Raw genomic sequence first — 12,353 nt, forward strand, 5'->3', positions numbered from 1 at the left:
AAGCATTGCAGAATGCAGTTGGGAGCAATGGAAAGCACACCTCCGTTTCTTCACACCAGTAGAGACACTTGGTAACTACTCCTTAAACACTCACTTAACAGACCCATTCTGTTCGCTCATAGCCAGGCAAGTACTGGCATATACTGTTGCCTCCCTAGACCAGTTCCAGCAGCTCCTGGGTGACTTCTGGCATGACCGCCATGATTACATATGTGTGAAAATGTGTCATGCAAATGAGCCACCACACAACTTGCTTGTAGCTCGTTATGATGGAAATGTACTTCTGTTCACTGTGTTATTAATAACTGGCTTCTGTTAGCAGTACACAAATCCGTGTTGCCTGGATGGGCGGTGGGGGGGTGGGGTGCTTCTGTTCACCTATCTTCCCACAAGCACTGCAGCGAGCCCTCCACAAACACAGACTTAACAATTGTTAACATCCTTCTTGGGAGCAATTAATTCCACGTTTAAGTACATATCAAGCCATTGTATTGCTAGGGCTAACAGCCACTCGCCACTGGGAGCTTTGTATCCACTAGCTTTCCTACCAGATATTTGTTTCAAAGTAAGAACACATTTGCATAAAAGATGGAAAAGTACTTTCTAAAAATGGTTTGTTCTTATGAGATCCACTTCACCAGTATGTTGTACTGAAATTGATCGGAAGACACTGCAGGTATAGGGCAAACCCAAGCTATGCTACTAGTTCAAGTGGTAAGCAAAGGGCGCCCCCTTCTGTTAAGGCAAATTTTAATAACTAAGGCTAATCAAATTATTCTAGCACTTAAGGCAAAAAAAAAAAAAAATCTCTTAAACACTTTTCCTCCGCCCTGGATGTTAAAAAAAATTTAAAAAATGAACTAAGAATTTGCTGCCCGTTTATATCACTTGAAATCAGCTTCCTGACTTGACTGCTTTGTTCTGCCTAAGGTAAGGATAGGGCTAGATGGGTGGAAGAACCATCTCTCCTGACCTCCTCCTCCACCCAGAGTTTTCACTCTCAAATACCCTGGATGTGAGATTGGACCAAGAACCCCTCCTGCGTCCCTGCAATTCTGCCAGCTGAAACAAATTCATCTTTTGCCTAATGGAGGACTGTAGTGCAGCCCTGTAGCACAGCCCACGTTAAATGTGAAAACCAAGAACTTCTCGTGTGACCAAGTCTGTACAACTTGGATTATTTGGAATCCTGGTTTATTGTTCCCAAGCAAGTACTCTTGTGTATGCTGTCCGATCACTTCTGCTTGTTTCCTCCTGCAAACAAGAGCAGCTTAACTAACTAGATGGGGAAACTTAATGTCATCCCTCTAACAAGCCAGTCTAAGGCCGGGGTTTCAAGTTAGCCCCTGCATCTAGGCTTGTTTGAAGTGACAAACCAAGGTTCGCATTCATGTGTAATACTAAATTTTCACCCTGGGGAGTTTCAGGTCAAGCTTCTGCTGCTTGCAGGTGAAGCCAAGTGGGAACAAACAAGCCACATGCATGGGCATACTTGCTTGTAAATGTTAACATGGTAGGCATGCAATGAGCTGGCTGGAGTCGGGGGTCAGACTAGATGGCCCAGGAGGCCCCTTCTGACTCACTCTGTTTCTATGTTTCTATAAGCCAGGATCCTAAAGTATTCTGGTTCCATGCTTTGTACAAATACAGACCATTTAACCAAGCGAGTGTTAAAATTGCCTGTTCTGATAAAATCGTGGGCAAACAAAAGCAAGTTAGCGAGAAATGTGTTTTAATGAAAGTATCTTACTGCCTAAAGAGGCTTTCTGCATCTATTAAAGAACCTTGTCCTGTCAAGCATCTGCCTCTCATTTAGAAAATACTGGAAGTACCTGGCCTACAAATATTGAGTTCTCACTGAGCATAATGCTGCTGTGCGCTCAAGTGCAAAGGGAAAGCTTCTGTCTAAAATTAAAATCATGTAGTAAATACTTATATATTTTACTGAATTTACTGAATAACTTACTTTCCCAGCAAGGGATGAGGATGGTTGAGTGAGAAGCCCTGTGCTTAAGGGCGAAGAAAGTGCTAAGTCTCCTTGTTAGTTCCAAGATCATTCCTAATTTATTTCAGTTATTTTATTGGTTATATACTATTTTATTGTATTGTTTTATTGTTTAATTGATTATTGGTTTTAACATTGTAAGCTGTCCTGAGACATTGTCATAAAGCATATAAATGTTTTAAATAAATAAATAAATAAATTAAATAACTGATATAACTAGTTGAAAAAAGAGCTGCACACACCTTCTTCAAAGGCTTCATGGTCAGCAGACCATGTGAGAGAAACAGGATGTAATGGGGTGCATTCACATGAACGGGGCACCTTGCAGGGACTGCTCAAAGCAGCCAAAACGAGATCACAAAACACAGCTTGACAGCCACGACTCCAAAATCTAAGGGGGAACAAGGCAAAGGCAAAACTGCTTGTGGTCATGGTTGTGCGGGGAAGGCTCTGCTAACCACCTCAATCCCAACGTGGGCACTTTTGGGGGACTGGCAGTGGCAGGAGTGGGGCTGCCACCCTTGCCAAGTAAGGCTAAGATGAGCCTCGGCTTCTATAGGAGGGTTCACGTGGCAGAATAAGCCACAGCACTTAAGATGTGTCTGACAACTGGGCGAATCATGGGTGCACCCCTCCCTTGATTCTCCCACACAGGTCTCCCAGGGAATACCATGGGAAGAATGAGACATGTCCTTGCTGCTTCCAGCAACTCCGTTTTTCTAACTGAGATTGAGAAACCCTGTTTTCAAGCCAGCTTTCGCAGGTCCCATTTGGGCATCCAAGAGCTACTCCCCAGAGTATCCCTACAGTACTTTAGTTTAGGCTGCCTCTGGTTGCCCCCTTTCAAAAAATAACCCCACTAATGCCATCCTAAGCCATACCCACAGCAGGCTGCAAATAAATGTTTTTCCCCTTCCTAAGCCTGTGATACATCTCAGATGCTGACCTATCAGAGGCTTGCAAAGCTACGAGAGGTCCTTATAAGCATTCACCTTTTTGAGGTTCTCCGGTAGGGATCAGCCATCCATAGTACCCCCCGTTTTGAAAGTGTCTCCTTCAATGGAGGACATTTAAATCAGGGGAACTTTCAAAACTAGAAGGGATTCCCTCTGACAGAAGCTCTGAGTTTGACAGGTGTCTAACTCCAAGCTCCAGTTTAGAAGTGGGACTTGGAATGTCTTAGAAAAATTCCCAGGCCAGTGTATGGATATACAGATTTTATACAGTGTCCTGCCAAACGAGAAATGCTCAACCCTTCCAAGTCCTGCTTCAACAACAGGGAGCTGATGCATGACAAATCGGGTGCACCGTTTGACCACAGTTACTTCTGTCAACAGGAATTTCTCCAATTTTTGCAGTTCTCCAAGGACCTACTATCTTTGGGCCAGTTGAGAAACTGATGGGACCTTTGGACATGGGAGCCTTCCAAACTGCAATGAGCATGCAGGAAGTGGGGTGGAATAGAGGGGGTGCCCCAAACATCTTCAGGTTATTGGGGGGTATGTGCCCTTGGGTTATTCTCATTTGCAAACATGAGAGCAACCCATGGACACATTAGCACCCTGAACCCTCCCAATATTCTGCAGCAAGGGGTCATTTTGTGGCACCACCCCCTTTTTAAACGTGTTCAAAATAGTGTTCTTGCAAACTTAAAATGTTACTACTTGATGCATGCACAGTATGTCTCCCAGAAAATGCACATGCCAAAAAGGTGCTAAGGGGATGTCTACAAGCTCATGTTATTTTGTGAGTGGAAGGAAAACCTTTGTCAGCCATCCCCAAGTACCACTTGGAAATTCTGGGAGCAGCTGGCAATGGCCACAGACAAGAAGCCCCCTAGCAAAGCACCAGGCGGGATGCCATTTTTGCCAAGTGGCTCTGAAGGGGACTGGCTTGACTCACCAAGTATTCTGTCAACCCCATTTGGATCACTGTGGGGCAAACAGGCACAACTACAATCCATGGACTAGCATGGTTGTTTACAAGCCCAGACTGAGCCACTCTGCCAGGCCCATCCAGGATTTGGATGGTGTGTGCTGCTCTCTTCCAAAAACAAAAAGAAGTAGTAAGTAATAAATAGGTGATGGGTCTGTCTCTCCCAGTATTGTCAACTGGTAGTGGCTCTCCAGAGTTTTACCAAGGAGACTTCCCTGATCATGAAATGAACCTGGGAGTATTTGCATGCCAAACTACCACTGAACTGCATGGCCCTTCCCCAACAGAAACGTAGGTGTACCTATAGCTAAATGTATAGCATTAATTTTCCATTGTGTGGCACACCAAGGTAAATTCTTGCCAGCTTTGCTCCTCCTTAAAAAATCACATCCAAGGATTCTCAGTCAAAAGTCAAATGCCTCCTCTCCTTTAAGCAGTCTGCCTGGTGAAACCCATCCAGAATTCCACTGCGATTCTCAGAACTCTCTGCAAGGAAGTTGCATGAATGATACATCCATTCACAGCAAATATCTTTTATGGGATGTGATCATGGAAATAGGTTCAGGAATAATCTTTTAGCAAGAAAATGTGATACCAGAGCTTTTCTCCCTCCCTCCTCCCCTCTCTCACACACACATGTGCATGCATGCATAGCACAGGATTGTCTCTTCTCTTTGTGACTGATTCAGGCAGGTAGTATATGGAATGCATATGCTGAGTTGCAGTTGTATTCTGGGGATGTGGACCCAGCTGGAGAATGCTGGAATTATGGAAAGACAGGTAGGGGCCCCTTCCATGAAATTCACAACTCATGACTTCACCCAGTTTAGCCAAATCCCCCTCATTCCTGTAGTCTTCAAAACAGTAGCTAAGGGGGCAGGGGGATAAGCCAATGGGGGATTAACAGGTCTGCATAGAAGAAGAGAGGCAGATATCTTCCACCCAGCCAAAGGGTTCCTGGCTCTCGTATCAGCCAGCCCTTGGGCTTGGTGGTGCTGTCATTAAAGACTAGGTCGGTTCAGGGTGAGATCATCCTCATTCACAATCTCACTGTGGATGGAGGGGCTGACCTGGCATATATCCTCGAGGCCTGGCTGGGAGAAGCGGGTGGGGCTTCCCCAGCTATGCCCACCTGGTTGCTCAGTGCAGCACCATCATCATCCCGAGGGCTGGGGAGGAGGTGTGGCTATAGTCTATAAAGACACACTTTCCCTCTGCAGGCTTCCTTGTCCACTCAAGTGCAGGTCTTGTGTGTCTCTACCTTGTGCTGGGCCTCTGAGACAGATTAGGAATTCTGCTGTACCACCCGCCCTCCTGTACAGCAGTCTCCCCGCCTGAGCTGACGGAGGTAGTCTCAGACCTGGTGTTGAGGACCCCCAGAATGATGGTTCTGGGGGACCTCAATGTCCAGGCCAAGGCTGCCTTATTTAGGGCGGCCCCGGACTTCAAAGCCACCATGACAGCTTCTCTAAAGGCAGCTGTGATAAGGCCAGTCCCAAAAAGGTTTAACCTGGACCCAGGAAATGTAACTAATTATAGACTAGTGATGAGTATGCCCTTTCTGGGCAAGGTGTTCAAGCCAAGCATCTCCAGGCACTCCTGCAGGAAATGGATTATCTTGGTGCATTCCACTTTGGCTTCAGGCTGTGTTTTCAGATGGAGACTGCCTTGGTCACCCTGTGGGATGACCTTTGCTGGGAGTGAGACCAGGGAGTGAGACCCCATTGATTCTCCTGGACCTCTCAGAGGCTTTCAACGCCATCAGCCATGGTGTCCTTCTGGACAGGCTGGCCGGGTTGAGGGTTGGAGGCACTGCCTTTCATTGGTTCCACTCCTATCCAACTGACCAGGTTCAGAAGTTGTCGCTGGGAGACAGTTGCTCCATTTATGCCATGGGGTTCTGCAAGGCTACTGCAATATAATCCCCTCATGCTCTTTAAGTTCTACATGAACCCACTGGGAGAGGCCATCTGGAGGTTTGAGCAAGGATGTCAGCACATCTTGTACTACCTACATTGGCTACCAGTTGAGGTCCAGGCCCAGTTTAAAGTGCTTGTTTCAACATAGGAACCCTAAAGAGCTTGGGACCAGGATACCTGAAGGACCACCTTTTCCCATATATACCTACCCACTCTTTAAGATCTGAGTTGGAGGCCTTTCTTAAAGTACCATTCCCCAAAGAGTGAGGGGGATGACAAACAGAAGTGGTTGTGCCTCACCTCTGGGATGGGCTCGCCACAGAAGTCCAACTGGTGGCCTCATCACCAGCGTTTTGCTGCCAGGTGAAGACTGTTCTATTTTCTAGGTATTTTAATAATTAAACTTTTAATATTTATATTGTCTATATTTTATGCATTTTAATTGATCTTAAACTGCTATACTTATTCCTATTGTAATACTGTTGTACGTTATTATTGATTTTTAATGTAATGTACACCACCTAGAGAGCCCTAGATTGGGCTATAGGTTGCAATATATACATTTTATAAATAAATACACTTACAAAGTAAGGACCTATGTTCCTATATTTTGAGCACTATTATCTAAAAACAAATAAAATGACCATCAAGTTTATAAAGTGTTGAATGTAGTATGACAAATTTTGCACTTCTATGTAAAATATGCGTGCATGCATGGTAAATTCTTTCCTGCTATTTGTGTATGTGTCTTTGATTCTCCCTTTTAACTTCAGGATCAAATTAAATGCTGTTTTTCTTCGGTGAGGGCTCCTTAAAAAGAGCTCTGTGATGCAATGTTTAGAAAAGCCCACTACTTGGCTTGTGGCTGGAGGAAAGTGGGAATTAAAAAAAATCTCTAGGTGTTTGAGTACCAGCTGCTGAGTAGACTGAGTGGCAGAGTGCGACTGAACCCATGTCCTCCTTGGGGGCTTCTCATATGCATCTGGTCGACCACTGTGGGAGCAAAATGCTGGACTAAAAAGGCCTCTGGTGTGATTCAGCAGGGCTCTTCTTAATTCTTACATCTGAAATAGAAAAATTGACATTTTGGCATGACCTTCCCTTAAAATGCACGGTCTCTTTCAGAAGTATAACTGGAATACTTCTAAAAGCAGCATGTTTAAAAAATAATGGTGCTACAGCCAATTCACCCTGTTGCAAAGGTAATAACGTTAGCAATAATAGCATTGCTACTGCACTTGTCTGGATTACTAAACAAGTAGCACTCTTAGGACTTTACACTGCAAAACAACATTCAAATATTGCAGAATATGGCTGCAGTGAATTGAAGCAATCAGGGTGCTTTCTTCTCTTTCAGAAGCATTTCCCACCCTTCCCACCCCCACAGACAAACAGAACCCACCACGAGAGGACTCGCAAGGTCCTGAGAAAGACTCTCACCCAAGCCTTAGAGCAGCCCGGTGTCCTGTGACAAAGACTGTCCTGCTCTTCTTTGCCGTGGTCGCAGCGGAAGGAGGTCTTTTGCAGCCCCTGCTGTTGTCTGGCTTTACCACTCAGACTGCAGCAACTCCTGCCCTTCGGGCTGCTTGGCAGACTTCCACTCCTAGTACCTGCCGGTGCTGTATGTTCGGGTGCACAGCACCCTCAGCTGGGACAGGTGGAGGCTGCAGGTCATCCCGAGTTCAATATACTTGCTAGGGCTTAAAACCCGCCTCTTAAAATTACAAAAGCATGCCTGGCTCATTGCACTGCCTGCCCTTGCATCTTGCAAGGAGCTTTACAGGCAGGACAAGGTCAGATCTCTGCTCACAGAGACGCGCAGCCCTTCCGTTGCCCTTCTCCTTGTATTAGCCGTTACATGGACCTTTGCCGAAATGAGTGCTAAGCAGATGTCCACAGGTCCGTGGTCTTTTTTCCAGAACAATGACTCTGAAAAAATTAATCTTGCATAAATATGTCCCTGCTTTAGTTTTCAACCACCAGCAAAGGGTGGGTCCGCATAAGGCTTTGCCTCACACACACAATCTCGGGGGGGGGGGGGTCCTCGTTGTCATCATCTTCTACTTGTTACCCTCCCATGTTTTCTCACCGCTTCTTTAGATTTTTTTTCTTTGCACAGAAAATATGTTAAGGAGGAAAAGATGGAAGAGCTCCATAAATAATGCCTTTTTATTGGCGGCACTAGGAGCCTACCGTCTGGAACTGCCTGCGGTTTTTATGATCTCCTGACAGTTTAAAACATACAATCCACATAATTTTACTGTAATTTTTTGTTCACACAATCAGAGTGAGAAAAATATGGTTAAAGGAGGGGGTTTTCCTATTCTTCAATATAAAGATTAGACCCTGTTCAAATCTTTCCGGATTATTAAACATGTCATACTAAATGTCACCAAGCTAACACTGCTTGCATCTAACTTTGAAAAAAGACTATTTATTTCTGCTGGAAGAGTTCTCTTTAAGACAAAGGTTCACACTTGAGCATCTGTTGGTCTAATACAAGGCACAGTCTGACCTGGTCTGTGTTTGCTGCTCTGTGGGACCAAGAAAGCTATTCAGGATTTGATCGTACAATCTGATATGTGGGCGAGCAAGTGCTGAAGAAGTCTGTCCATGATCGAAGGACTGTGTCAGCCGGTGTTGGCCCAGGACATTGGCAGCCTGCGGTAGAACCCGAATGTCACCACCCAACCCATCCCCCTGCTGCTGGAGCCAACATTTTCAAAAGTCTTCCTATGCTGTTCCTGCCTTCATCTGTGTATCCCCTGCCCTACCCATGGTGCTGAAGGCAGGGCTCATCATGGCACTGGTAAAAGAGCGGCTCGCAAAATTAAGGGGCAAATGCACCACAGACTTTCTGAGCGGGTACAGTTTCAGTACAAGAAACGTGGAGTGCTGCCAATCTGGACTGTACTGGAAGGGAACCAGCAGGACAGTCCAGGGCTGTGCTAACACAAAGCTTCAGCGCAAGCCCACCAGCCATGGGCCAACAGGACATTCAGAGAGGAGAGAGTGCAAGGGAGACTGCCGAAGTGCAGACGGAGGATTAAGGCAGAAAGGGAGTGGTGGGGGAGGGGATGATTCAGGTTTGAGATGAGGATGGGGGCAGCTGCCCTGGATTGAGCGCATACATGACACTGGATGTGGCCAGGTCAGAGGAAGGAAGTAAACCAGAGGGGAAATCATAGCATGCGTCTAGGAGGGGGAAGTGGGAGAGAAAACAAAACACTGCGCCAGCTCCAGACCACTGGCAGTGTTTACCTTGAGCAAACACCCCCCTCCCTGGTCCCTGGGGAAATAACCAGAGCAGGGAGGGCCCCGCATAGCTCAGAGCCAGCAAAGCCCCTAATCCCACAGCACACGGTGCACAGGTGCCGAAGTCGGGGCGGAAGGAACCAGGCTAAGCCTTGGTAAATGACAACTGCATGGTTGTGTGTGTGTGAGCGAGAACGATGCATGAAGACTGAATTAAGCTCTGCGGGATCAGTGATCCTCGGTTCTATAGGAATCTGCTGAGCTGGGGCTGCTCTTTCCGCAAAGTGATAGGGAGGTGCAAGGTCAGTGCAAGCCGGCCATGCCAGCCCGAGGCCCTCCGACGGCTGAGGTGGCTGGGCAGGGCAGGATTGCTTCCAACGTAACTGGAGGACACCAGGTGGGGGAAGGCTGAGGTAAGGGCTCTCGGAGCAAACAGCTGTGACTGCATGGAGTTGTCAGTTGTTCCTCTCCGGCATCTTAATATAGCCTAGGAACACTAGATGGGCATTTCTTGTGAATGCCAGGTAAGTCCTCTTCCTAGGTGTGAAAACCAGGGCAGATGAACTTGTAAAAAGGGAAGAGTGAGACTAGCAGAGAAGACGGGATTCAGAATTGAAATCATGGGGAGCAGCTGTCTTGGTAAAGGGCTATCGAGCAGAAAATCTAATTGGAACGGACAAACTGAAAGTTTTAAAAGTAAGGACTAGAAGCTTAACGGCGAAGCAGTAGACAGTGGTAGGGAACCAGAGCAGGGAACTACAGCTGGGAGCAGAAAAGAAGAACGAATTTAGCAGTGGTTCTCAATTGACTGGAGGGGGCCAGCAGTGCAGAATCTAGCCCAGTGCAGGGGAAGCCACAGTAATATGGAGGAGAGGTAACCCTGAGTAAGGGCAAGGCTGCAGTACTGACTACAGAGGGAAAAGGGGCAGTTCCTGAAAGCTTTGGCAGCAACTTGGATATGAGAAAATGACAACAAAGGGCTCAGAGATGACCTCAGGTTGCAAGTGGGTGGATAATAGTATCTCAAACTGTGCCAGACAAGTGTAGGAGTAGTGAAGGTTTGGGTAAAAAGATTAACAGCTCAGTGCTTACAGTTCTGGTTAACATACAAGATATAGCCTGTGCAAGCTTTGTTTGGTTTGATTTATATGGCTTGAGTCAACCCAGCCAATAAGAAGGTGTATTTTTTATGCTGCCTGCTATATCCCTATAGTTTAAGCTTCCTTGTCATGGTTGCTGTCACAGATGCTTTCCATAGATAATATATCCTATGGAAGTTATAGGAAGCCAGATTCCAGCTAGATGTCAGGAAAATTTTCCTGACTGTTACAGCAGTATGACCATGGAACCCATGACCCTCCCACCCTAGGGGTGTTCAGGATGCAACTGGACAGCCATCTGAGAGGGGTGGTTTAACTAGGAGTCCTGCACTGAGCATGGGGATGAATCCAATGCCCCTTTCAACTCTACTATGCTATGATTCCAGGATCCTTTTGCTGAGCAGTCTGAGGATCACCAGCAGACTTAGCCTAGCAAGTACTAACCCCTTACTCTCTGTGCCCTAAGTTTCTGATGAGCCTTTAATAATTTATTTAGCAAAATAAACAAACACTTCGTCCAACTTTAATTTAAAAAATATTGGTAAGGTAAAGGTTTCTCCTTGACGTTAAGTCCAGTCATGCCTGACTCTAGGGGGTGGTGCTCATCTCCATTTCCTAGCTGAAGGAGCCAGCGTTTGACTGCAGACAGTCTCCATGGTCATGTGGCCGGCATAACTAAACACCGAAGTGCACGGAACGCTGTTACCTGCCCACCAAAGTGGTACCTTTTTATCTACTTGCATTTGCATGCTTTTGAACTGCAAGGTTGGCAGGAGCTGGGATGGAGCAACGGGAACTCACCCCGTTGTGCATTTTTGAACCGGCAACCTTTCGATTAACCAACCCAGTGGTTTAAACCACTGCGCCACCTGCATCCCTAAAAAATATTGGTAGCTATCACTAAAAGCCACACAGGACCAAGATCTCATCCAGAAAGACCTCTCCCATAATATAGCATTGCTTGACAACTTCATCCACCAAGGAGCCCTATACAGCTGTCAAAAGGTTTCAAATGCATCTGTGTTCTGTGATTATAGTCTAATCTGCTCTTAAAGGCCCTTTAAAAGAGCTTAGCAGCATGACAAAGGCATTGCATGCAGAAACACAGTGGGGTCAATCCAGCAACCAGGGTGTCTGCTTCTGAGAAACACCTCTCCAGAGAGCAGGCAGCAGCTAAAATTCTACGCATAACATTGCCACTGTCATCACGCAAATTGGAACACCAATATCAGTAACTAGGAAGAAATCCAAGAAGTCGGAATGGAGATGAAGTATACTCAAACACATATGCACTTTACTGTGGTACTTCCACAGTAGGGAACACCTATTAACATCGCTCAATCAATTCTCTTCTGAAATTGGCTTGAATTTAATTAATCCCTGTTGATGCGCCACACATTTATAAGTGTGTGTTTTTTTAACTTGATATCCTGCAACTTCAGGCTCCACAAAGGTAAAAGTGTGTTGAGATGTTACTGCTGAGCCCTCTCCAGTGCGCCAATGGTGGTTACTCTCTAATTAAACCTACCACCCAGTCTTTTCTTCCAGCCAAAGAAAGTCATACCCAATCACTCATGAGTGCATTGAAATGTTGCATACACCATGCTTTCAAGTAGGTGCTTCAAATTTAATTTTATGTGCAATCACATAAAATTAACTCCCCACATGAGTTCTACTGTGGGGGGAGAGTATGCACCTTTTTTAGGGGAGATAGTCCTCTATTTCAGGGGTCCTCAAACTTTTTCAATAGGGGACCAGTTGAAAGGCAGCAGGTGCAGGCCAGTGAGGCGCGGGTGCCTGCGGGCGTGGGCCAGTGAGGCGGCGGGTGCATGCACGCACGCACGGTGAGGTGGCGAAGGACACACACACGAGGAGGCAGACAGTGGTGGCGGCAGCTTGCTCGCTTGGAAATCTCTGAGCAAGTCCAAAACGATCTCCGAGTGAGCAAGCCGCAGCCTCACCACCTACATGGCGAGGCAGGTGGCAGCGGTGGGCACAGGGAGTCCAAAACCTCCGAGGCGAGCCAGATAAATGGGCATGGTGGGCCGGATCTGCCCCGTGGGCCATAGTTTGAAGACCCATGCTCTATTTGAAGAGCTGCCAGAGGACTGCCATCTATTTTAAAGGAATTATCTGTTC

The sequence above is a fragment of the Varanus komodoensis genome, unplaced genomic scaffold (assembly GCF_004798865.1).
Source record: "Varanus komodoensis strain SLA01 unplaced genomic scaffold, ASM479886v1 scaffold7_1, whole genome shotgun sequence".
Lineage (NCBI taxonomy): Eukaryota > Metazoa > Chordata > Lepidosauria > Squamata > Varanidae > Varanus > Varanus komodoensis.